We start from the raw sequence: 24,182 nt of genomic DNA, 5'->3' as shown, positions 1-24,182 counted from the left end.
CCACCTGGTATTCTTGCCTCCTAAGACCTACAGGTTCCTTACCTTTTAAAGTCTTTCAGGAACCACAGCACAGCTGCAGCAGTGTCTGGTGGGTTCAACAGTGTGGTAGCAAGGCCATTGAGAGACCCAGAAAATATGTGTGGGAGGTTCCATTTAAAAACACGAGACACTTGCTGTACAGTTATATGCCAGAATTCAACAACAATAGAACTTTTGACTATATTCCTGTTTTTTCTGGGTTTTTTGTTTGTTTGTTTGTTTGTTTGTGTGGTTTTTTTTTTTTTGTTTTTGTTTTTTTTTTTTTTAATGAAGCACTCCTAGCCCATAGACTTCTGTGTAATATCTTTGTATAAACAGAACTAAAAGACGTTGAAGACATTTTTGCCCACAGTCTGAGGTGGTTTGAACTCAGATTTCTCAGCTTCTAAGGACATTTCTGTAGAGAAAAAAGAGGCAAGAAGCAGAGATATTGTATAGCCTGATGGCTGGGACACTCACTAAATGCTAGGTCTCATCCTTCCTGCCATCATCCCTTATGAGGCTTATATTAAACAGATATTGCATAAAATACAGGAATGGACCTTGAAACAGGATTGAGGCCAACAGAACTTCACTTCCCCTCTGGCTGTGTCTGAAAAGAGATGAGTGAGTACTGTAAAAGAAAGGATCCCTTTGCCTCATCTGGCAGGCCTGTGTGTGCATTTCCTATCAGGGAACAAAGTACCTAAATGTTAAAACTGTTCTGTATGAACAGGGAAAAAAACAGTCTCCTGTGCATTTCATGCATGTATACTCTTGGGTTTTTGTTAAGCAAATAGTGCACTTTGTAATAGTATTTTCATAAGAATCAGTTATCTTTTAGTCCCTAGGCACTTAAAAAGGTTGAAAAATGGTTTTTTTTTGTCATTGAAACCTCTTCCAGTGAAAAGAATTTTATAAGTAACAAGTTCCCTATTATAGCACTAAATGTGCTTTTTCTGTGTTTGGCTTTCCCCAAATGCCCATCTCCTCTGTAACAGCTCACAGACTTTGCAACCATATTTACACATTTTACATCCAAATACCTCCTTGGGATTTTTTGTCAGGCAAGATTTCTTATATTTTCAACATGGATTTAGCATAACCTAGAGGTCTAGCTTCTTCTATTGAGAAGGTGCACCAGCTGATTAGAAAGAATATAATTGATAAGAAGGGTTTGCAGATACTGTAAATTTGACTGCTTCTTTCCATTTTTGTTGCCTAAAATACCCCTTGGAAAAGTCACATTTTTACCAAATAAAGTGCCTTCATTCTTTTTTTTTTCAGAGTTTCTAAGTGTGCTTAAACCATACAGTCACAGTGGATGAAAAACATCAGTTTGCAGGCAATTAGACAGAATGCTATCAAGTACAACTACTTCTTAATTTCTCCTTGTGCTTTTCAGGTTTTTTAGATTCCCATAAGAAGGACAAATCTACTTTAGTCAATAGATAGAAGCCAGCAGAAAAGAAGTATTATGACCTGCTGCTATTCCATCAGTTTAATTTCCTTCCTTAGGAGACTTGATTATCCAGCCATATAGATCTTCACCTTTCATTTAAGTCTAATCTAAAGGTTTTTAAACAGTTATGATACAGCTTTCATTTTAGTTTTCACCTTTTTCTTCTTTACATGTTTGGTCTTTGTAATAGCTCAAACAACCCTTTTGCTTGACAAGGCATTTGTAAACTTACGTCTTTCTCCTAATGCACTGGGTTTGAAGTCTCTTCTTCTTTAGTTTGCTAAGGAAGCCTATCTTTCTCAGAAGCTTTTCCTAGAAATCACTTCTAGCTTGCCTTATGTTGCTATTTTTGTCCTTTGGCAACACTGCTTATTTCAGTGGTGACAATATTGTGGGAGAAAACACCAAATATTCATATAAATTGCAGAAAGGAAGCATCTGATATGGCAATTTTGGAACTTTACAAGTGTAGTTTTCCTTTTTCATTTATAACTTCTTTTTCCACAGTGTCCATCATCATTTATTTATCATTAGTTGCCTAATTTAAAGTTTAACTGTGAGTGAACAGAGATTTTGGACAGAGGAGAGCTGTGTCAACATGATTCAGGTAAAATCAATATATCCTGAGCTTCTGTGATGTATACTCTCAAAGATTCCCTTGTTTAGAAGACTTAGTGACCTGCCTGTGATGTTCTGCTCTAATTCTGCTGGAAGAAGTGGCAGCAGCCATTGCTTTAAACCATTAGTCTTCATTTAAAAGAGTGGGGAATGCATATCGATAGTTATAATCACCCTTGTGGCACCAGGGAGGCAGAGCTGTAAAAAGTAAGTACTTTTGTAATGCTGATAGAGAGAGGAGACAAGAATTTCACTTTGTCGCCTGGTCAAGCTCTCTTAACCCCACCAAATAAAATGACTGTTATTGGTTACATAAATTTTGAATGGACCTTGAAATCACAGTGGAACAGTTAATATGGGCTGGTGGTTGTTGGAACAAGGGTGCTTTTGAACCACTACCATATAATGCATATTGTTAATATTATTTACATACATGAATTCACTATTCAGATATTAAGATAATGAACATTTTTACTATATGCTACATAGCCTGTGTAAGACAAGTGAAAACCCTTCATATTTTTCTTTAACAGAATAATCTGTAAATGACATTAGAAATTTCACAACTTTTTTATCTCCTTGGCATATGCACAGGAAAAAAAAACAGAAAGGCAATATTTTTTTGATGAAAATACATAATGTCTTCTAAATAAAAGTATTTGATATTTACAGTAAATGCTATCTGATGGCATTCCAATTTTGTTGAAATAAGTTTACAATAAAGGTTAAAAAAACACCTTCAACCTCACATACACCTGATTAACAGGAAACAAATGGTTTTGTTGCACATGCATGTGTTACTATTTAAAGATTGGACTTTTTGTACAACTGGAGGGCAACAGTTCCCATTTGCTTTACACAGCAGATCAACCCTTTTAAACACAATAAGTGTCTCTTCCACGTAGAAATTATTGCTTCTGGAATAAAAATGAATATTAGGATATTAGTGTACTGGCAAGCTAAATATCTAAAAGAAAAATCCATCCAGCTCATTCTAGCAAGATTTCTACAAATTAGCAGTGAAGAAGAAATTGTCTGGTTTGGGTGGAATAGATATTGAAAAAACTGAATGAATCCCATGGCTGAATGAACTGTTTTTGATTTACTTTTAAGATTCCGTTGGATCTTCACTGAGTGGCTTCACTTGAGGTTCAGAAAGATAACATACAGAACCTCTTTTTTTATTAAGACATACTGTTTGGAAATAAATTAGAAAGGCCTGAAAGGAAAAATTCATCTGTATGCTGTATGCAATCGTTAATCGTGAGAGAAGGAAGATAAATGAACCAAAACAAAGATATATTTTTTGAGGATGTTAAATCAGTAGTGTGCAAAAGGGGCAATTAGTAGTATTTTTCTAAGAGCAATTTAGATTAAATAGCTGCTGTATGCTATTTTTATTCCATGCCTGAGTTGTCTCTAAAGGAATTTTAAGAGAGCATATATTCTGGTAGCTTGTGTTTTTGATACCAAGGTAAAAAAAGACTGTAGCCTGTTGCAGGCATAATGCTCTAAACATTCATGTGCTATTAATAGATTAAGTGGACAGGAATTTCCTACCCACTGCAGTTTTTCTCTATTTTATTGCTTCCAGTGGTTGAGAATTTGCATTTTATGACATTTCATAATATATGCTCCCAATTAAAGGAAAATAGGATTTACTTTTCTTTTTAGACAGAATTAGTGTTGGTTTATGTGGTAAACATCCCAGCAAAATTTCCCCCTTGTCTCTGTGCTTCAGGTCTCTTGTCACATTCAATACTATTCTTTCAGCATAATCTTCATTAGTTTAAAGTTCAGATTTTCTTTTGCTACAGTGAAAACCCCATGCTCAAACTGCTTGAGGTTTTTAAACACTGTTCATGTGTTTGGTCTTTTGTGTGCCTATTTGTAACTTAAGCTGGTAGATTTGTATACTTGTGCCACCATATCCAAAATATTAGACATTGAGTAAAAAATCTATTTTCTGCATGGACAAGAAAATGTAATGGTCTTCTATAGCAATTTCACTTCACTAGTCCCCCTTATTGCTTCATGATGTTGCATCAACATTGTGTTTACTGATTAACACCTACAGTTTAAAAAGGCTAGCAACTTTGTGTTTGATAATCTTCTTGTGTTTCTCCATTTTCTTCTCTCCATTTTGAGTCCATAAAAGGACTTACCAAGTTACTGATAAAATTTCAATTACCATTTTTCTTCTTTTTGAGAAAGGCATGACTGGCATGATGACCACCTATCAAAATCCATCTCATGTTGAAGTACCCACCAAGCTATAAGTTTGTAAAGCTACTGTACTGTCAGCACTGGTCAAATCTAGTCTGACAATCTTCTTGTCGAAGTCATTGATTGCATGAAAAATGACCAATGTTTGAGCATAGTACAAGGCCACATTGTTCTCAGTATAATATTAATATTTCCTTGACTGGGTCAGGTTAGGCTACATTCAAATTATTAGAACTTCTGCTCTATTTTTGCTAAATGTGTAGGAAAATAAGTGACTTCAGGCTGGACCACCAAAAATTATTGACACTTACATGTGACTATTAAAATGGACACTGCAAGTGTAAAAGTGTACCTGAAAATCTGCCAAAGCTTGACTGTTGTTGGTTCTCCAAAGACCACAGACAGCTACCTTTAAGAAGATGTTTAACACTGTGACTTGGCAAGCACTACAGTACAGCAGATGTGGTTTTTACAGGTTACTTGTGGCAGCACACACTAGGTCAAGAATTAGGACAAGTTTAACACTGTGAACTGCATTTGTGATGCTAAGAACCCTGTGCAGACCTACAGATCTGCTACTTGCCCTGGATGTTCAAGTTTCCTTTTGAGTTCTGACATTAATTTCCTTTATGCCTTAATGAAGCATTTTTATTCCTTACAAACAGCTTTAAGTAGTGAAGGAGGGAAAGCACAGGTTTGTTTTCTTTTCTAGATAAACTTCACTAAGCAAGTAATGGTGGATAAATTAGACAGTGTTAGTGATAAATAATGTCTAACTTTGGTATCTGTGAGCTCTGCAGTAAAAGAAAACCTGCCCATATGCACTGGGGGTGGAGAGAGAAGGTTTTATAACAGATTTAAAATTAGAAAACAAAATGGCCTGATTAACAGCAGTAGGAAGAGTTCTGCAGAGGATGAGGGGAGAAATTAACGGATGACATTCAAAGGCAGCTGTGAAGTATGAGAAGCTGCAGTACGCGGAGGTAGTCAAATCTAGCAGTACAGAGAGTTCTGAATGATGCTGGAATAAATCAAAAAGTCTGGGTGGGGGGATCTTTCAAGTGGTGGATCATAGCTAAAAGGTGGATCACCTCTGCTTACACAGACAGTAAGCCAGTAGATTCCATCCTGAAGTAGAGCACTGTATTAGTATTAAAAGCAGCTGATATTTAGAGGATGTGTACAAAGTTTCAAGCAAACTGACAATGGTTTTAGCATGTGCTAGGTTTTTTTTTGGAAACAGAGTGAGCCCCACCATTTTACACTTCAGAAAGCTAATGTAGTTCACCCACTTGCTATTTCCATCTGAGACTACATCTTTCCATGAATTTCACTTACCTTGAAATAAGGGAAGGATAGAGGGCCTTCACAAATGTGCTTTCTAATGGTTAGAATCTGGATACATAGTGCAGGGAATGTGGAGAGACGGTGTTGCAGAGCTACGGTATAGAAACTTCAGCCTTAGTCAGGATCCCGAATGAGGCTTTCCTGCAGGCAGCTTTCCAGTAAAGGACCCACTACAGCAGTAAAGTGGACTGCACTCTTTGCTCTCGATGACCCAGACCTACCCTTTCTTGTGCCAAGAGCACAAGGAGGCAACGCAGCATGTTCATCTCCAAAGCAGGTTGAGAGAGGAAACTTGCAGGTGATTACAAGGCAAAACTGAATGTACTCAGACACACTGTAAAGGCCTCTTCATTTCTAAATACATTATGGCTTTCAGTGGATACACATCCCACTAATAAATTCTGTCTCTATAGCAGAACTATAGAAAAAATAGTATTTTTTTGTGATAGGCCAGTCTGGCTTCTAGTGAACTATTCTGATGAATGTGGTTGAATCTAATCTACCTCTCTGAAGAGAATTTATCTCAGCTCATGACAGGAGAAATCATACAATGTTTTTTCATAATAAGTATGACTAAGTAAACTAAGAAAATAGATCACTAATTAGAGAATATTGAATCCTACTATGAAATTACATCTGCTCTTGTTCTTCCATATCTAACCATATTTAACATGTAAATAGGGATGCATTATTACCAATTTCTCTTGGTCATGAGTATATCCCTCCTTAATAGCCAGTATTATTACTTTCTGATTCATAAAGAAATAGCAATTCCAATTATTCTGTCTATGAAATTAAAATTATATTCATCCACACCTCACCTTTTTTCCCCTTACTTTATGATTTCCCATTTGTTTCTTTCCTCTCTTTTCTCTCTAGTAAATCTAGATTTCATATATGAATACTGATAAAACTTGATTAAGAATTCAGAAGCTTTTTTTGCCCCCAAGTTACCTGAAGATATTAAGTTGATCCAGATTCATGATGGCAGATGGACTTAAGTTCAGCCAAGACCAGTAAATAACTCTATAAAGACTGAAAGAAATTGTGGGTCATGTAGTTTTGCATTCCTTGTGCTTTAACTCTTAAAACTAACTACAGGAAAGAAACCATTTTTGTGGAAATGAAAACAAAAAGAAGTACTTCCCTGTACACATTTTCATGGAAGGTGCTCTTAATTGTTCATTCATATGCATTTAGAAGCTTTTCTCTTGTGCATTTACACCATTGTTGTACCTCTCTTTCATGATTTCACTACTGTTTGCTAAAGAATCAATAGAATACTATGGCTTACCATTGAGTATCCCAATAAAATCCAAAAATTGTGACTATATATTTTCATTTAGACCTTTTCATCAGATACCTTCTAAGTTCAACTCATAATCAGAGATTCAGTTGTAGATATTAAGTCATTGTTCAGCTTATCTAACCTTCTGTATTGATTTATTATTTGATACTCAGAGTAATTCTTAATGTTGCTTAATATATTCAGTTGAGATAGCATACTTAATACTTCAGCAATGTAAATGGTTTCATTATTTAAATAAAATCCTAGTTTAATGGCAGTAACATTTTCATATTGAACATATATATTAGGCATTTCCTTCATTTTTAGATGTTGAATGTTTCATACAAGGATCATAATTGCTTTGTATATTAATATAATTACATATCTTTTTCATTAACTTTGGCTTGTCAACTGCCATCTCAGTTTTGTATTTTGTTAAGATATGTTCTGTCTGCATTAATATGCTGGTGTCAGCAGACCATGATTTTAATAATTTTGCAAGTTATTTAAAGATTTATGTTATTACCAGTAACAGGAAAAAACTTGGAGCTAATTTTTAGAAGTAGGCTGCTAGAGATTAATTTTAAAAATGTGATTTTTTCAGATTGCCTGTAATCCTTTTTATTTTTCAGAAGAATTATTTTTATGACTAAAATTTCTTTTTAATTTTGGAGTTTTCCATGTTAAAAGTATACAGAGAAATTTGGAAGCAAAATATGTCACGCCATATTGCACATTCAACTGAAATGAATTTTTTTGGCTAGTTTAACTAGTTGTTCTGAGGCCTTATAGTTTTCAGGTTTTATGAAGTCTCTCTGGTATAGGGCTCTCTATTCCTGAGTTTTAGTGCTTGAATCAATTAGATGTGAGTAAAGATTTCTCAAAAAACTGGAGATGGGATTGCAAGTGTAAACCAGCACTGTAACTCACCAAGAGAGAATTGCAATGGTTGTCTCTCACTGTCTAAATGTCAACACACTTCAAACAAAAGACATTTGCTTGGCTTAGTATTGAATACTTTTTCACTAAATACTTAGCAGCATCTGAGGAAATAAACTGACATGGTCTATTATCTTCATTTACTTAGAACTCACTAAAAACTTCAGGATTTATATGTAACGTCATAATGTGTTTAAGAATAAAGAATATGTAGTGTGTACATATAATAATTTGTGTAGCTGTTGTGATGAAGATGACAAGGCACTTAGAGGAAGCTTTATTACACAGTATGTATCTTTTTAATTTGATAATGCTTTCTCTGCAGAATTTTAATCACTGTTGTAGACATCAGGATCCCAGTACTCCAAGGTAGCAATGACCTCCCGGCATTGATTCTCTAAATAACAATTTTTTGTTCTTTATAGTAAATGCTGTTTTTAGCTAATTGCATTTAGCACAGCTGTAACTAACATGATCAAAATATAGTGATTCTGTAATTTCTTAGGAGGTAAATCCATACCTTAGTCATGGCTGATGCGTAACTTTTTTTATTCTGGGAACAATCTTCCCTGTGTTTAGTGACATCTGTGCTGTTACCCACCTGTAGTACTTTGGTAGTGAGTAATTAGTGTCTCCTCACTTGCCATCAGCTCAAACTGAATTAACTGTCTACATTTTCATTTCTAAGTCTATTATTTTCTACTTTGTGTGAAAATGCATAGTACATATTCCACCATCTTTGGATGTCATTCCTGCAGCTCATACCGTATTATTCAAGTAGAAGTCCTTACCCAAAGGTGACAGCAACTTTAAGAACGAGCAGAGAAATCTGCTGGGAAAAGAGGTGCTTTGTCCTAGTAACTCTAACGGAGCATAGTGTTTGGAATATGGATGCCTCTGGATCACCGTGCAAAGTTCAAACAGGTGTTGAGGCGGTGACGGGCTCGGTGCGGGGAAGGGCCCGTGCCCATCTCGGTGCGGGAAGGGCCCGTGCCCAGCTCGGTGACGGTCCTGGCCCGGGCCCGTGCCCAGCTCGGTGACGGTCCGGGCCCGGGCCCGTGCCCAGCTCGGTGACGGTCCGGGCCCGGGCCCGTGCCCAGCTCGGTGGCGGTCCGGGCCCGGGCCCGTGCCCAGCTCGGTGACGGTCCGGGCCCGGGCCTGTGCCCAGCTCGGTGACGGTCCGGGCCCGGGCCCGTGCCCAGCTCCGCGGCTCCCCGCGCTCCTCCAGCCGGGGCTGGGCAGCGGCGCCGGGCCCTGCCCGCCGTGGGCAGCAGGTGGTGCTAGATGAGAAGTGAAGGTGCCGCTCCCGGTAGAAGCTGCAAAGCAAGGATTGAGCACTCGGCGGTTTCCGTGTTTGCTTCCTTACTTGTTGCGATCTTTGGGGTAGGAACACTGAAAGTCGAGGTGGGTGAACTTGAGCGTGGTAGCGGGTGAGAGATAAAACGTCAGTCGTTTCCCAAATACCGTTTCTGTAGCGATAGAAGGTCGCACGAATCAGCAGGGCAAGGCCGTCTTTCTCAGTTGGGGAGAAGAGAAGATGCAGGCAATAGCACAAAACGGTTCTGCTTCAGAGCAGACTTGTTTGAAAGAGCACTGTCAGCTTGTATGTCGCTGATTGTGTGTCTGGGCATGACTGAAAGCCTTATGTCTTCAGATTAATTTAAAGAATATGTAAAGGCAAGGCCTCCCAGCCGAGTGAGGAGTAGTTTGTATTCTAATTAGCCAGCTGTGGGAAAATAACAAAATGTCTGCCTAAAATCTTACTGATTAAATTATACAGCACAAGTGTATGAAACAGCTTACATTAATAGCATTCACTTGTTTATGGGTTAGATGTAAAATTGCAAGAATTCCTTCAAAACGAGTGATCCCAGTTGCTGTACAGTGGCAAAACTACAGAAAAAAATATTTAAAACAAACCATTCTGCGTTAATTGGGTGCCCTTTTGGTTTTGTTTCTCTTTTCATCATCTCCAAACTTGATGCCATGTCTGGAGCATTTACTCATCCTAGGCAATAAAGTTTGGGATGAAATGTGCAAAAAACTAGCTTGGTAAGAGATTTCCTTATATTATTTTACCTTTAAAAACATTTATCACCTGTAAAATCAATCTTTATATGGGCACTGAAGGATAAAATGAAAAGAAGCTTCCTCATGAAGTTAATTATCTCCTGAAGCTTTGTAGCTTTCTGATGCTACAATATACAATTAAATTATTTAGAATTGACAGTGTTTAGTGAAAACAGGAGTACTGATAATCTACAGCAGCAGCTGCTTTACAAAAAATGACACATTGAAATAAGATAAATTTTGTGTGCTTTCCTTGAAATTGGGTGTGTCAGTACTCGCAGAAGCAAACAGACAATACTGAACACAGGTATAATATGTTTTAAAACCTTAATGCATGAAACATTAGAATTCTAGGATGCAGTACTTTCTGCATCACCTGTAATATAGTAGCTGTTATCCTGAACTAAAATGTGACTTGACATTGGTAGAACAAATTGCTGTCAGACTCTAATAAGGTTATGACTGGATACAGTTCTACATAGATACCAATTCTATAATGCCTAATAATTATATACACTATCTAAATGCACAGTTCAGTGCAACTTACAAGTTAGGGCCACATCTGAAAAAGGTTTATTAATATTCTTCTCAGTGGAAAAGTGTGTTTATAAAATGTGGTAAAGTAGGATGTACAAGAGATAACACTGAGCTAAGAATCTGCTTTGTTAATATAAAAAATTATAATAAAGGGCAGAACAAATCTTCAGTCTGTGACTTATGATCTTTTCAAAGGATTCTTGACCTTTTTTAAAAAAGCCTAGGAGGTTTTATAGTCTGCCCTGCTTTTGGGGTAGACTTATTTCAGCTTTCTACTTGCTTCTTCAGCAGTGTCTTGCAACATCCTACTTGTTTACTTGGGAAAGATGATGGGAAGATATTTGTGCTTTCTTTTTAAATGTATCATAATTCATGGGGGGGAGGGATGTAAATAGATCACTGAACATTTTTTTTGCAAACATTTCCATGTTTTTTTTTTTTTTTTCTCTGATAAAACATTGAAATGACAAGTACATTTGCACAGCCCTTCTCAAAGTAATTTCAGCAATCATTCCTCAGAAAAGGAAGCTAGGCTTATAAGGGGGAGAGGGAGGATGGAATGCAAGTCATAGCTATAAAATTGATATTCTTTATATGCTGACTTATTATGACTCCAGTCTGCATTACATGGTATTTTTGTGGGCTAGATACTACTCTATTAGTCCTGCATAATGCCAAATGTAATAACACTCAGAATTACCTAATGGAAAGGCTCCTTACCAAACTGTACCTTAGAAATGGTTACATTGCATGTAAAGAATTGTAAAGGAGAGAGAGAGATGAGAAAGAGAGAATATGACATTTGCTTTTACCTTCCAAGATAAACTGATTAGGTGACTCCTAATATGTTGTCTGAATAACAAAAAGTCTAAGCTTGGCTACAGTGCAGGTAGCCAAGGAAATAGAAATAATTTCACATCACAGAGGCTGTGGGTTTTATCTGTGGAAAAAAAAAATTGAAATAAATCTTCCCCAAATTTTGCCTTACATTCAACTGCTGCAGACATGACTGTGTCCTTGAAGATTTTAAACTAGATTATTATCAGACTTTAAGGCACATATGAAAATGTCTTACGCAATGTCTTAATAACTCCTTGGAAAAACGATGTAATAGTAGTCATGCCATTTCTCTGGTCTGCTGTAAAGATAAGTTGTTCAACTGAATTCTTTGTGAGTAGATTGAAGGTTTATGCCAGGTATAATTTTCAGTGTTCGATGATTTAGCTGGTTGCTGTACTTTAATTTTAATATAGGCCGTATGGTTCATTTTAATGTCTGATCTGGGTGTGACAAATTCAGTGGGGAATGCTTGAGAAAAGTGAAGATCAAATACCCTGTTAAATAATACAATAGGAAGAAGCAGCTGCAGCTAAGAAGTGCCTTACCCATTGGCAGTTCTAAGTGGAACAGCAATTGAGATTTTGGTGATTTTTAGCTAGGAAAAAATTCTAGTTTGTTTCTTTAATACTTCACAGACCATGGAGCTGTCCCTGTTCAGTATTTTTTTTGAGTTTACTGATCACATTGAGTAAGCTTTTATTTCCTTATTGGTATTCTAACTTCTGAATATCTTTAAAAGGGATCCTTGCAAAATTTACAATGTTGACTCAGTAGACTTGCCCTGAAGCACCAACCACTCTTTCATTTCTCCTTCTAAGTGTTGGTGTTACATGAAAAATGAAGGTCTTCTTATATTGAGGAACTCTGCCTGTACACTGCCCTGAACATTTTCAAATAAATGCAAAACATCAATGCTGTCACCATGTTTTCTTGCACCAGCCTACAATTTCAAGTTCATAAACTTGATAGGCACAAGGGAGAAACCCTGGCAAACTTTACTTTATGAAGTAAGAACTCTGGATTTTCTTCTTGTTCTTACTACAGGTTACTAAGAGAATGCCTGCCAAACAAATTTGAAAATCTTTTGCAGTTTTCTGCAAGGGAAGGTTTTTCTGCATTCTTTCAGACAGAAAAATCTGCTGTAGTAAGGCTATCTGTTAAATTGCAGAATTCAGGAATACTTTTTGGGCTTGAAACCAAAGGCTTTGCTATTTAGTTTGAAATGTATGGCAGAATTAACTTACACCCTCAACTTGGAACTTTTTATTTGGACCAGATCCTTTCTCTGAACAACTCTGAAACTAGAGCTAGGGTTGTATATACAGCACTCACATTCAATTATTTTGATGTAGCCTAAGATGATTTACATTTCAGAGCAAGCAAATGCTAGCAGGTGTTACATCTACGTGAAGTACCCTGGTGAAAGATGGTTTTGTACCTCTGAAACACATAAATTCTCCACAGCATTCCCCCGAGCTAGTGCATTGTGCCTTTTGCTAGAGAGGAACAATGGTACCAAAATATCTGTAGTAAATGTGCCCCACAACTATTTCTCTTGCTAATGCTGAAGATAAACTAGCAACAAATTAGGAGTCTGGCAAAACTCTTAGGATTGACTTTTGCCATGAGCCTCCAGTAGAAGATAGAAAATATCTAAGTCCTCTGATTTCTGTTTTCATGTCTAATTCTAGAATTTGTCTTCTCTCCTTTATCAAATCTTTTCAATGTGGAAGTATATATTTTCCTCTGTCCTTTCTAGAACAGTTTTGATAATGAGATTGTCCTGTGAGTCTGAATATGCTTTTAATCAGGTGCAATATTATTTTTATCCTCCTCTTAAAAATTGACTCTGTATGAATTCTGCCTACATTCTTCCAGAATTCTTCATCTGCTTCTAGAACATGTTGACCTATTTATAAACTAATAAAACTCAAAAAGAAAAATGCTTAACACATAATGAAATTACTCAAACTGTCCTTTTACTTTTCTCAGTTTTGCATATAATTGCTCTCTTTTAAGCATAAAACTTTTCCATGTTGATCTTTCAGATGGCTATAGATTTGAAAGATTCAGAGATCAGAAAATCAAATTTATCCAATGCAAGATGTTAGCAGAATAAATATGGTTTAGGTTTAACACCATGTGAGCCTCTCAGGATTCCTTCTTATAAACATACATAGAAAAGAATTTGGATCCTTCTTTTAAATAATTTTACTAACTGAGATCTCAGATCCAGCAAATCTGTAAATGAAAATCTAATTCAATAACAATAATCTGAAGTATATTCTAAGTTTGAAGAACCTTTGTGAAATTCCATACTAGCTATGGGATATCCAGTTGGTAGACCAGTTTCTAGGATATATGAAAATTAATATTTAATTGCAGAAAACTGTTTTAATGGATATTTTTCTTTCCCCTTTTGTGTTTTAAACCAAGTACTCACAAAAGGAATAAAGGGAAAACTATACTTCAGCTTTTAACACATTCAGGTGACTGAACCTGAAATTTTCATGGTGTCAGAAAAGACATTTACATTTCTCTGGTGAGGCTGGACTCTCTGCAACAGTCTTGTGATCTAATCTAGACATATAAATGATGAGAGAAAATATTGGTTCAATAGTGTTGTGCTACTCTGCAAAGTTAAAGTGGGCTAAGTAAACATGCCTCTTATTTGTAACCTGGGGTTATTAGTCCCATTGATATTAATACACCAGTTACAATCAGGCTAACAGTCATACTCAAAATGATCTATTTATTACCTAAAGAGTCTGATTAATAATAAAAAGCTTTTTCTTTCAAAGAAAAGCAAAAGGTTCAGCTATCTGTGAGATGCTATTTTGTATCATTGGCTTTTATAAACTAAGTTCTTCTTTTCAAAACTCAGTAACTTTACTGTTTTCTCACTCACTATATATAAGTATATAAAAATAGCCCAAAGTACATCCTATTATTTAGTAGTGTTTTAAATCCCAGATTCCTCACCAGAGGGTTTATGATGTTGATAATGGAGTTTTTTTCATCTATTCTTGGGCTTTCTTTTGTCCATGGGGTTTTTTATTATGTTATTACCCTACGGTTCTTTGGTTTATCCCCAAAATTTTTATTTTTTTACCTCCCAGGGTGCATTTGTAGTAATCAGTAACTGATGCTTAATTGTGTGTTTAAACCCACTTGGTTCCCAGAATAAATCTGTTCCTGTACCTTTAAGGTCTTTGCTATCAGCCTGTACTTATGTGTCAGTGCACAACTTCATCATTCCAAGGCCACAAATAATTCTGCACAGAATAACTGCTACTTCTTATTGTTAATTAAGAATGTATCACATTTATAATGTTTGTAGTCATTATACCACATGATTATACTAAAGCTAAAAGCAAATTAGGCAGTAGTCACAGATAATTCTCTTACACATATGTCTTAACGCTAAAGCAAGCTAAAAGAAGAGAAACTGAGATAATATGAAGTGTCCTGAGACCTCTGTTAATGCAAATCTTTTTGCCTGTTACAAGTAATGACAATACCATATCTTTTGGGCTGCAGTATCACAGAATCACAGAGTATGCCAATTTGCAGGGGACCTACAAGGATCATTGAACAGACCAAGTGACCTCAGCTGCTTCTCATACAGCTTCCCCTCAAGGCCCTTCCCCATCTTTGTTGTCCTCCTTTAGACACACTCTAATAGTTGAAAGTCCTTTTTTAATTTCAGTGCCCAAAACTGCCCCCAAGACTCAAGGTGAGGCCACCCCAGTGCAGAGCAGAGTGGGACAATCCCCTCCCTTGCCCAGCTGGCCATGCTGTGTCTGATGCCACTCAGGACACGGTAACTTTCAATCAGCCAGGATCCCCAGGTCACTTTCTGTGGCACTGCTTTCTAGAATCATATTCCCTAGTCTATCCATACATCCAGGGTTGGCACATTCCAGGTGCAGAATCTGGCACTTTCATACAGCTGGTGATTGCCTAGCCCTCTAAGTTTTTTTGGACTCTCTCCAGGGCTTTCCTTCCTTCGAGGGAGGCAACAGCTCCTCCCAGTTCTCATTCATCTGCCAACTTTCTCAGTATCCCTTCTAGTCCTGCCTCCAGGTCATTTCCAAAGATGTGAAACAGCACAAGGCCTAAGATGGAGCCCTCTAGGACCCCACTAGTGACAGGTCACAAGTATGATGTCACCCCAGTTACTGTCACCCTTTGTGCCCAAATCATGAGCCAGTTGCTCACACATCATATGATGTGTTTATGCAGATGAGTGTGGGACATTTTGTCTGGAAGGATACTAAGAGAGTATCAAGAGCTTTGCTGAAATCCAAAAAGATCTCATCAAGTGGCTTGCCTTGATCCACAAGGTGGGTTAAATTGTCATAAAAGGAAACCAGGTTTGATAAGCAGGACTTTCATGAAGCTGTGCTGGGTATGACCAGTGACTGTGTTTGTTTTTCCTTACCCCCCAGAATAACATTATCCATAACTTTACCAGGCATTGAAGTGAGAGTGACAGGCCTGTATTTGCCAGAGTCCTTCTTACCTCTCTTGAAAATCCTAACACTGTTTGCCAGCTTTCAGTCAGCTGGGACCTCTGTGCATTTCCAAGTCTGCTCAAAAATCATTGGGAGAGGTTTTGCAATTACATCAGCCAGCTCTTTGGGCAATCGTGGATGAATTCTATCAGTCCCCATAGAGCTGTAAGGAACCAGCTGGACCAGCAGATTGATTGACTGGGAGTTGGTCATTCTTGTAGACATGGTCCTCCAGTTCAGGGCACTGAGATCCCTTGGTGCATCATCTGTGTTTAAGCAGAGGCAAAGAATGCATTAAGCACATCTGCCTGGTCCATGTCCCTGTTTGTGAGGTGACTGTCCTCAACCTGTAATGGACCAATGTTATTTGTACATTGATTTTGCTATTAATATATTTGAAAATATTATTTTATTTTCCTGCACAATTTTGGCTATCTTCAACTCTGGTTTTAGCTTTGGCTGCACAGACCTAATTTACATAAATTACAGTGGCAAGCAGCATCTTGTAGCAGCATCCATAGTCTATCTATGTTAGGTGATATATTTAAGGATAGACAAAAATTATTTTAAAATAAGGCCTCATGCTACTTTTGTGCAATATTTTATTTATTTTGCACATACAGACCACATTCTTAAAATTTGTAATTCAGCCATTGTGTTTTGCTCCAAACTGAAAATTGAAAATAGTAGTTTCCAAATCAGGATTAAAACAATTATTATTTATTGATTATACACTTTAGTTCATGTTTATTTGCAAGTTCTAAGTAATACAGACACAAATTTTGGATTCAGAAGCAATAAGAATATTCCTATAAAAATTATTCTAGTATGAAATGTGACTTGTACTTTTGGCTATTTTTATATATCCATATATATATAGCATGTGATAAACCAGTAAATTTACTGAGTTTTAAAAAGCAGCACTTATAGTTTATAATAGCTGTTGAGGGATGACAGTGTCTCATGTGCTACTGAATCTTCTGCTCCCTTTCTTGCAATGAAAAGCTTTTACTGAGTTATCAGAACATCGGCTTTATTTAGTAATATTGTTCACATGCTACTTTAATTAGGTAATAATTTATATGTACAAAAATTTCTTTAGAATTCATTTCAAAAGAAATGTATGCTTAACAATATTTTCATGAAATAGTTACAAAAGATTAAATATACAAACCAGAATGATGGGAGTATGCATTTAGATGTGTAGGTGTTGTCAGAAGAATTAATAGAATCTATTCAAGAATCAATAGAATAGAATTGTTCTCTATTGAATGAGATCTTCACTAGATCAGAATTTTGAAATATTTTATATTTTTTGCACATAGCCAACAGTCCCCTCTCTCATATGACACCCGCTTGACACTCCACCTTGTACCAACACACACAGAAGGTGAACTGATACAAGCATAAAGGACACCTCTGTGAGTTTTGTGCTAGTAAGAACTGCAGAGCTATGCCCTACATGTAAAGATAATCCAATGTGAAATTACACTATTTTTTTAAGAAAAGTGTTAACCCACATAACAATTATATCAAATACATTGCTAAAAATTACCACAAATTCAAAAGGAGATTGAATTATGGTTGCTATGGAAACTGTAACATGCAGCTTCCTGACTTGATGCATGCAAAATTTCAACATTAATATCACGTTGATACATATTTTCACTTTTTTCTTCACTTGAATAGGTGAAGATGGAGGTTGTGTAAAATAATATATCTATTCAAGTTATATAGCTCTGTCATGCCATCTAGTATTTTTTGTTAGCTGCAGAGTACATGTAGAAGTTTACAGATGCTTTACCATATTTATGCTGCAGTGAAAAATTAAATGTTCTAAGCATATGTTTCTTACAACAGAAGGAAGATGTTACCCACATAGGCTATTTTATAGAAGGGCCAGTGGATAATCATGGATATACAGAAAAGTACCATACATGGAAAACAAAGATCTTGGAATAAGCCCTGTAAAAAGGGTGAAATTTATTTGCACAAAAGGTTATAATCCTCAAATTCATTTGAATTATCAAGTCTTGGCACTGGGGTTTATATGCAGCCACTGTAAAGTGTGTATGCTTCCCCAGGTAGATAGCTATGCATTTGAGGTGTGAAAACTGTGTCATATAAAAACTTCATGGTGAGAGCCAGCGTGCTGAGAATCAGGTCATTTCCCCGTGCAGAAGAGCACAGTAGCATAGCTGTGGCTGAGGTCATAGTGTTGAAGCAGCTCCAGCACCAGACACCATTTGGGCCTACATGCAGTGAGTCCAGGTAATTTCCACTTTGTCCGCTCTAGCACTGAGCTTTGTGCTGTCCTTGCTAGGTCCTTACTAGTACCTTATGTAGATAATTTAAAGCTCCTTCAGATTGTCTGTGTTGCATTATACTAGCATGACTGTCTAACATGCCCTGGAGTACTAATATATTCAAAGAAAATAAAATACTTAGGAAAAATGAAACCATTTGAGATTCAATGTAATTATTGTTTTTCAGGATCTCCAGAGCCTGTGGCTTGTTGCTGGGACAGCAGAATACCTTTTAGCGACAAAAAAAAAAAAAATGAAGTACATCTTGAGAGAATGGCTGAAAATGTGAATGGAGTAGGATGGGGAGCCACAAAATTGCATTTCTTATTATGACTGTATATGGAAGCACAGTACTGGAGCTCCCAAGACAGAGGTTGATAAATGTTTCGAGCCTGGACTAGGATTGATTGAACAAGCAGTTTCCAATTGTGCTGTCTTGGTAGTAATGTTTTTGTATTATATAGTATAGACAGAGGTCTCCATCATTTTTAATCACTTTGTATGACCTTGATGAGAGCAATGTTACACAACAGTGCTTATTGTCTATAGAGTGGGGTTTAGTAGATCTGGCTTTACCTCTTAATTTTACTCCTTCATTAGTATTTGCCTGTCCAAGGACGTCTCAGTGTTAGTCACCTTTTCAAGTAGAAGCTGGCGCATAAAAGCTGCTTTAATAACTGTCAAGGTTACTAAAAAAGTAACTTCTGAATGTTCAGTCTGTAGTAGGAGAACATGAAAGCTACATAGAGAAAACTCATTTTTTACTTTTATTATAGGTCATTACATCAGCATATAGATTTTATTTTCTTAGAGAAAACTTGTAAAATAATGAGGTTGTTTAATAAAAAAATGAAACTAAATGTTAGGACAATATTTTTGGAAATGTTCAGAGATCTTAGGTTTGGCTTATTGTTGGTGGTATTTTGAAATTTCATTTATTCTTTTCTATATCATACATAGTTACATTTATGTAACATTTGGCATTCCTTTGTAGCTCTTATTTTTTTGAAGTAAGTTCAGGACAATTGTATTTTATAAGTTTTGATTTTTGTTTTTTTTTTTTTTTTGCCTGGGCCTCAATATAGTCTCTTTTATGAAGCATATCTAAAATCTAGCATGTAATTTCACCTACAATAATTTCTCGTTCCTACTATGTTACAAATAGATATTGCAATATATGAAATTCAGAATTATATAGATATTTTTAATATTAGTTGTACACACATGATTGATATTTATAGTTTTATTACCAGTTCTTTTAGAATACTAAGGTCATTGTTATGCCAAGAAAAAGGACATTTAGTCTGATAAAACTTTTGGTAAGGGAAGAAAAGAGTTATTTATAAGATAGTTTTACATTAATTCTTGTGTATGTTCAGCTTTTTTTTTTGAGGTGTCAGTCATCAACCAGTTAAGTGCAGTAATGGCATTAGTCATCATCTCATTCCTAAAATATTGTAGAGTTTAAAGTAAACAGTTTGCAAATAAGCTTCAGGCCATTAGCTGTTCAATTGTTTCTTTAATATTTTTAATAAGCAACTTTTATATTAGTAAGGCATATATGTCAGTAAATAATGGTCAAGGGCATGATTTGATCCTGATTTTCAGTGGCTGACTGCATTTATAGTCAAAAGGTGGTGGTGTCGCCTGTAACTCCTGCTAGCTCTAATTTATCTCTTGGCTCCTGAGAGCAGTGAAACTGCTGTGATATAGGCTTAGGTACCAAATAAATATATGTGATTACACATACTTCCAAAGCTAAATCTCACTTTTTTTTTTTTTTAATTATTTGTCAAAAAGCAGTAAAGTCAGCGGCAACAAAGTTTTCTCTCAAATCTGTAAGAAATATGAGCAAAATTTTTATGTAAGCAAAATATTTCAAATATTTCTCTTCGCCCTGCAGTGGGAGGCAGGAAAGATGCTGTTGTTTGATCATAGCTACTAAATATAAGCATCATCTCTCTTCCATGAGGTGTAAAATTATTGTGGGTCCCTTTCAACTATCTTCTCCTCTCCAAAATTAATGAAATAAAAACATCATTAAATGAAGGGATGTTTATAGAAAACTAGCTTAATAGAAATGCTTAAAATTAAAGATTTATTAATTTATTTTTCTAAGTTTTAATAAGATAGTCAAATATATAAAATATCATGTGTGCACTATGTAAGAGGAGTTTAATCAGGTAGTAGCCCTAAATCACTGCAACATCAATGAATCTCATCTGTATTGTTTGCAGGCACCATCAGATGCTCAGTAATTGCTAAGAAGTTGAGGCACAGCATAAAGTCTTCATGGAAGTTCTATGTTTTATTCATCTCCTCCTTTGTCTTACAAAATACTTTCCCTTCTCCCTAGAATCTGTGTTAATTTGCTGATGATTTGTAGCAGTGACTGCAAAGCCCTTGTGCAGCTATTTGCTTCCACTGGCTGCCTTGTCTTTTCATATGAAGATTAAGATTGTTTGTGTTACAGTTTTCAGAAATGCACAAATAATTTGTAGTTAAGTACTGTATAGTTGCTATCTTCAAAGAATTATTCTAATGCTGAGTGGCAAGGAGAAAGGTGTTCCCACACCTAATTGCCATAACTCCTGTTCCCCACAAGCTAGATGAAGTAGTTCTGATTTTTGTGCAGAGGATTGACTAAAAAGCCATTGAGGAATTCTGTCATAGTTTGAATCACAGCAAGACAAAGCCATCATGTTGACTTTCTGATTGCTTCCTGTGTACTCTTACGTATAGGTTATGCAAGGAGGAATTAAATGACATGGCACGATGCCTTTCCTGCTGTGTAGTAGCTCTACTGATTCTGCTAAACTCTCATGAGAAACAGTGCCAAGTTCCAGGGCCTCATTTGTTTCCTGCAGTTTGAGGTATGTGTTTTTGAAAAATGAGAGGTTGGAGAAACATCAAGTCCCTTTTTAAACTGATTTCACAAAAGCTCAATTAAATGGTGATTTGATCTTAAGCAGCATAAATATTATTTGCCTGGCAGAAGCAGTGAGACTTCAGATTGAGTAGCACTTTCCTGTAGATGTCTGGACGTTTCATAGCCATATGTACTGTGAAAGACTTGAGTTTTTACTTGCATCCTTATATAACTGTCTAACTGAGAACTGGAGCTTTAGACTTAAAGTAGTCTAAAGGTCTGATTTTAAGTCTTGAAATTACTATCCAACTCCTGCTGGATTTAGGATTAAACGTGTAACAGGGTACAGGTACTATGCTACTTAAAGAAGCACAGATGGGTTTTATCCTTTTAGATCCAGTAGTAGATGTTTGTTCCAAGTGCCTATTCAAGTCAAAGCATGATTTTTACTCTTGCTATAAAGAAGGCAGGTCTCTTGAAAATTAATCCTTCAATACATTGTTTAGAAAATGAAATGGCCACTGTGTATCAGAATATTGGGAAGATTACTGTGAACTAACTGCTGGCATGTTCAGGACATGCAGGCACACCTCAAAGTGTTTCCTATGCCTCTTTTTCAGCTTTTCTTAACTTAAGTTCCAGTCCCCATACAGCTCTCGTGCTGATATCATAAACCGAGCACTTTGGTATGACATAATGCTGGCCTCTTTGAATTAGAGGTGGCAGTTAGATTACTATTATTGATAGTGCCTGCAGGCAGAGAACCATTAGGGTGTCTTAAACTTAGCAACCTTGTATGACATAATACTAATATTTTAAATTTAGTTGTTACAGTTAGGTTGCATCTCAAGGGTTCCTACTCTAGTACCTAGTTGTGTGAGAGGACAGGATGCAACTTTTCTAAGAACTTCTAAACCCTGTATTTCTTAAAACATTTGATTAATATTTTCCACTAGCATATATGGCAGAAACAATTTCCATTTGCTGTTTTTAAGTAGAAGATGACAAGCAATATGAGAGCATCTTTTCAGCAGCTTTCATAACTTTCAGTATAATTTAGAATGTATGATTGATAACTGGATAACCTAGGGTTCAAACCAGCTAGAAGAAACTTAAGGTTTTTAAAAAAGTGTAGCTAAAACTTTTGACAACGATCAGTGCACAGATGATTGTGACTGTTTTCTTACAGTTTTCTTCACATTTTGGCACTTAATGTATATAAAGAAACTTTAATAGGAGGATAAATCATAAATACATGATATAAAAATTTTAATTTGCATACTAATTTTACATTTTATGATTCTGACTGGGAAGAGTTTTAGCATATGCTTGCACAGTGGTCAGAGTGTAAGGAAGTTTAGCACATTTCTGTTTATCTTTGATATTCTGCATGCCGTGGGAGCAGTAAGTCAGGACGATTGGCATGCATATGAAAGCTCATTCACCAAAGGATATGCTTTTGATGTATTAGCTAGCTAAAAATGCAGAGAGGAATTTGGCAGAATTCTTCAAAGGAACACAAATAAAAATGCAGAGAGGAATTTGGCAGAATTCTTCAAAGGAATACCTTTTTTTTTATTATTTAACTTTTTTCCAAAGAACACCAACAATTCCTTGGACTCTTTGAATTATAAAATTTAAATTTCTCCACAGCAAGTCCAGCATTGGTCCTCAGTATCTGAAAATGCCACTGTTTGCTGTAGTGTAGGCTTTAATTCAGCTTGTAGGTACTTAAATCTCCTCTGTTCATTTGAACAGCAGGTTTGGAAACACATTTCTCTGAGAATTTTTAGAGTGTGTAGATTATAGATAGTGGCATACCTAGCTAAAGAGATAAAGAAATCATATATCATACTGAAGTACATCCCTGGTGCTCTTTGAGAGCAACCAGGATGCTTTGTGACTGAGTTTAGTATTGAGAGAAACCAGGAGACTTTGTGACTGAGTTTAGTATTGGGACTCACATGTATAAACAAACAAGGAACAACGCTACAGTAAGTTAAGCCAGACAATGTATCATCAAACTCAACTTGTTTAAAAGGGAATCCAGCAAGTAGGGCACATAGAATTTGATTTTCTAAGGAAAAAAGATTGAATGTCACAGTTCAGTCAAATGACACACAATGATTCAGTTGCAGCTAGCTCTGTGAGGACTGTTGAAGGATGCAGAACCAACCAACCAGAAAACCGGCAGGTATCAAACTCATAAGTAAACCACATAGTGAACAGCATTACAGATATTTGCCAGTCTAGTGGCAGTGGTCACAAGGCAAACCATTTAAAGTAACCATGAGAAATTCAGTGTTGCTTTTCAGTGACTCTTCTGGAAATGCTGAGTAGCCAGAATTAAAGAAATTACATAGGAAGGAGTGATACAATGCTGACTTTAAAGATTTTCTTTGTGTATTTTCTTTTCTTCATTAGCAAGAAACAAAAATTAGGGAAATAAAATGTCTCTTACTGTGTTGTTCACCTGCTACCTATTGATGTTGCTTTCCTGCTGTCTTCTCCATCTGCTTTAAATTAATTTCTGAAATGTGCCCTCCTTAAAATAAATTCTTATTAGTCTCATAAGGAAAAAAAAAAAAGAAATAGCAAACACAAAGACTTTTAGTTGAATTGCAAACAATTAGAACACAATTAGAATGGGGAGAGGATCAAGGAAAGAAAAACACAATACCAATTATGAATAATCTAAGAAGGTAATAAAATCTCTCAGATCCTGTGATTTATATAAAATTATTAATTTGCCTTTTCCAGGGAAAACTGATTTTTTAATTAACTAAACTTTTCATTAGTGGTGGCATTAGGATTTTACTTGGTGTAATTGAAATGCTGTCTTAGGATATTAAATAGTTGAAAAATGTAAAAGTATATTAGCCATGAAGACATAAGAAACAGCCTAATTCAGCAATACCCTCCCTTTTATTCACCCACTTTGCATTTCACCTGTTTGGTTTCCGTAGGAACATGAGATCTATCCATGTCTGCTAATAGAATTCTCATCTCTAACTCTTCATACTGTTTATACATACACATTCCTTTAGCAGACAGGTAATTTTCTTCCTATTTCAAGCTTATTGAGCCTTAGTATATATATATTTTTAATCCAATTCCTCACTTTTTTTGCTAAGGAATTTCTTCC

General features: G+C 36.1%; 1 protein-coding gene across 3 annotated transcripts in view; it reads left to right on the top strand.

Moving 5' to 3' along the window:
• The window catches only part of CSMD1 (CUB and Sushi multiple domains 1), a 1,051,612-nt gene that overhangs the window by 59,149 nt on the left and 968,281 nt on the right, over positions 1-24,182 (top strand). Inside the window, exon 1 of one of the 3 annotated variants that reach the window (XM_085576363.1) lies at positions 9,173-9,302. The exons of the other annotated variants lie outside the window; for them this stretch is intronic. The gene's annotated coding sequence lies outside the window, so the exon portion shown is untranslated. Of the gene's footprint in view, positions 1-9,172; positions 9,303-24,182 lie in introns of those variants that run through there. 3 annotated transcript variants of the gene reach the window in all.

This window comes from Lonchura striata, chromosome 3 (assembly GCF_050655825.1).
Source record: "Lonchura striata isolate lonStrDom1 chromosome 3, ASM5065582v1, whole genome shotgun sequence".
Lineage (NCBI taxonomy): Eukaryota > Metazoa > Chordata > Aves > Passeriformes > Estrildidae > Lonchura > Lonchura striata.
Note: the sequence above shows the minus strand (reverse complement) of the source record. Positions and strands in the feature narration are given on the sequence as shown.